Genomic DNA, 3,237 nt, shown 5'->3' on the forward strand with positions numbered 1-3,237 from the left:
CTTGGCTTAGGATAATTTTTTATTCTGAAGCCAACATCCCCAAGCTGGTGTGGGTACTTTAAGTGTTGGTTTCCTAGCAGTAGTCTTAGAATTCAGTTTTATATTATTAAATAGAAACTGCACAGTGGTGCACTTCTTTAATCCTCATACAGAGGCAAATAAAATAAAATAAAAACAACAAAAAACTGTTTTTAAGAATGGAATCTTGGGGGCTGGAGGGATGGCTCAGAGGTTAAGAGCACTGGCTGCTCTTCCAGAGGTCCTGAGTTCAATTCCCAGCAACCACGTGGTGGCTCACAACCAGATCTGGTGCCCTCTTCTGGTGTGCAGACACACATGCAAGCAGAGCACTCTATACATAATAAATAAATAAATCTTAAAAAAAAAAAAAAAAAAGAATGAACTCTTTTGTTGCATATGCAAGTCTTGTTCTAGGTCTAGTTCCTAGAGCCCATTCTACTTTTTTGTTTGGTTTTGGTTTTTGAGACATGGTTCCTCTGTGTAGCCTTGGCTGTCTTGGACTTGCTTTGTAGACCAGGCTGTCCTCGAACTCAGATCTGCCTGCCTCTACCTCCCGAGTGCTGGGATTAAAGGCATGTGCCACCACTGCCCGGCTTTTTTTTTTCCCCATTCTATTTTTTAAGAAAATATTTATTATGTATACAATGTTCGGCCTGCATGTATACCTGCAGGCCAGAAAAGGAAACCAGATCTCATTATAGATGGTTGTGAGCCACCATGTGGTTCCTGGGAATTGAACTCAGGACCTTCAGAAGATCAGCCAGTGATCTTAACCTCTGAGCCATCTCTCCAACCGCCAAATCCTTTTCTAAAGCAAAAACTTTAAAATTAGTATGTTATTGAAAAGCCAAACCTTTATTGAAGTTTGAGGTAAACATGATATTTACGTCTTTAATAGATGAACTGAACCCTTAAGTCATTTGCATTGCGCTGAAGCCCAAACAACTCTAGGTAACTTCATGGCCTGTAGGAGCTAGAAAGTCCTGAGTTTGAATTCAGGCCAATCTTACCAGTTCTGTACTCAGGAAAGATACTACTAAACCTGCTTTCCTCTCTATGAAAATGTCAGGTAATGGCTTACGGTAAACATACATATTTATTTAATCTAAACTTTAGATTATTCTGTGTATATGTTGGTGTGTGTAGGTGCTACTGAAGGCCATAGGCTTAGCAACACCTAGAGCTGGAGTTACAGGTTGGTGGGAGCTGCCTGGTGTGGATTCTGCAAACTGAGCTCCAGTCCTTTGCAAGAGTAGTCAGAACACACGCCTAACTGCTGAGCCAAGCTGTCTCCGGTCTACTGTAATTTTTTGAGCAAGCCCTAGGGATTTTCTTGTCTCCATTAGGTACACAATGATGTCATCTTGTTATTTTTTTTTCTAAAAGATTTATTTATTATGCATACAGCATTCTGCCTGCAGGCCAGAAGAGATGGTTGTGAGCCACCATGTGGTTTCTGGGACTTGAACTCATGACCTTTGGAAGAGCAGTCAGTGCTCTTAACCTCTGAGCCATCTCTCCAGCCCCATCACCTTGTTATTTTAATCTGCCTTTTTGTCATGGCCAATGATGTTAAACATCTTTCATGTGCTTGTTTCTCATCTGTGTCTCCTCTTTGATAAAATGTCTCTGTTAGTTTTATGCTATGGTGGCCAAATACCTAAGAGAAAGCCTAAAGGAAGAGAAGATTTAATTTGGCTCACAGGTGTCAGGCCAAGCTTAGCTGGAGCCATTGCTTTGGGCCTGAGATAGGAAATGGTAAGATATAATGCCGTATCAGTGGAACCATATGGCAGTTAGGAAATAGAGGCAAGATGGGGCTGGGTACAAGGTATATTTTCCAAGGTAATGCCTCTACTCTCCTACCTCTTGTTTTTGTTTTTTGTTTTTTGTTTTTGTTTTTTTCAAGACAGGGTTTCTCTGTGTGGCCTTGGCTGTCCTGGGCTCACTTTGTAGACCAGGCTGGCCTCGAACTCACAGTGATCTACCTGCCTCTCTCTCCCACCTCTTATACCACCATCTCCCAATAGTGCCTGCCCTCACAGGAATCTGTCCAGTGTGGAACTTTGCTGTATAAGGTTGAAGTCTGACTTTTGGATACCCATTTGTGCTCAGTCTATGATGGGGAACTTCCTTCTCTCTCTCTCTCTCCCTCCTTTTTTTTTTTTTTTTTTTAAGTTTTTTGAGATAAAGTTTTTCTGTGTTATCTTGGCTGTCCTGAACTCAAATTTGTAGACCAGGCTAGCCTCGAATCAGCCTGCCTCTGCCTCCCAAGTGCTGGGATTAAAGGTGGACTCCCTTTTCTCAAGTTCTCTCTCCACCTGATCTGGTAACCCCAGGTCTTCTAAGGAGCATCACATACCCCTCAGGGAAGATCACAGGTCTGACCTTTTCTTGATAAGAAAATGCAGTTTAGCAAACAGCTGGGCATTCCCTATGCGAAGGAGTTCCTGGCCTCTGGCAAACGACCTTTAATTGTACCTAAAAGTTCTTCCCCCACGCATAAGATAACTCAGAACTGTTTTCTCCTTCTTTTGGTAGGACTCCCTGTGCTACTGCATGTAAATGAGGTACTGTGTCACTGCATACAGTATCCTGGTACCCCTTAGCCCTAGCAAATCAGACGCATTCATCCACAAACTCCTCCCCACAGCTTAAGGTTTGTAAATAAAGGCTGGCATGCTCTCTGCCATGCTCAAGCCATTCCTCCACCATGACCTGCTGAGAGGAGGCGATCCACCACTGGACACCTGGTTGTCAGGCAGCAGGGCCGAACTGCTTTGGCAGCCACTGGAGCCTGCTGCATCTCTGCTGCTAACTCAGTACAGACCACTGGTGAAGCACCTGCCGGGCCTCGGGCCTCACCCTGAGCAAGATCTCTAGGATTGGTCATGGAGGCCTCTGGTCCTAGCAATTTAAAAGGCTGTGAGATCAAGGCCTACATGGACTAAGAATGAGTTCAAGGACAGCTTGAGTAAGATCGTCCAATCCTGTCTCAGAAGTGATTTCTAAGCCTGAAGAAATGACTCAGTGGATAAAAATGCTTACTCCTCTCCCAGAGGACCCGAGTCCTGTTTCCAGCACCCACATCAGATGGATTACAGTCGCCTGTAACTCTACCTCTAGAGGATTAATGACACCCTCTTCTGGCCTCTGACAGCACCATATTCAAGTGCACAAACATAAAACTAGAAAATAAAATCTTTACAAAAACAG

This window comes from Acomys russatus, chromosome 11, assembly GCF_903995435.1.
Source record: "Acomys russatus chromosome 11, mAcoRus1.1, whole genome shotgun sequence".
Taxonomy (NCBI): Eukaryota; Metazoa; Chordata; class Mammalia; order Rodentia; family Muridae; genus Acomys; species Acomys russatus.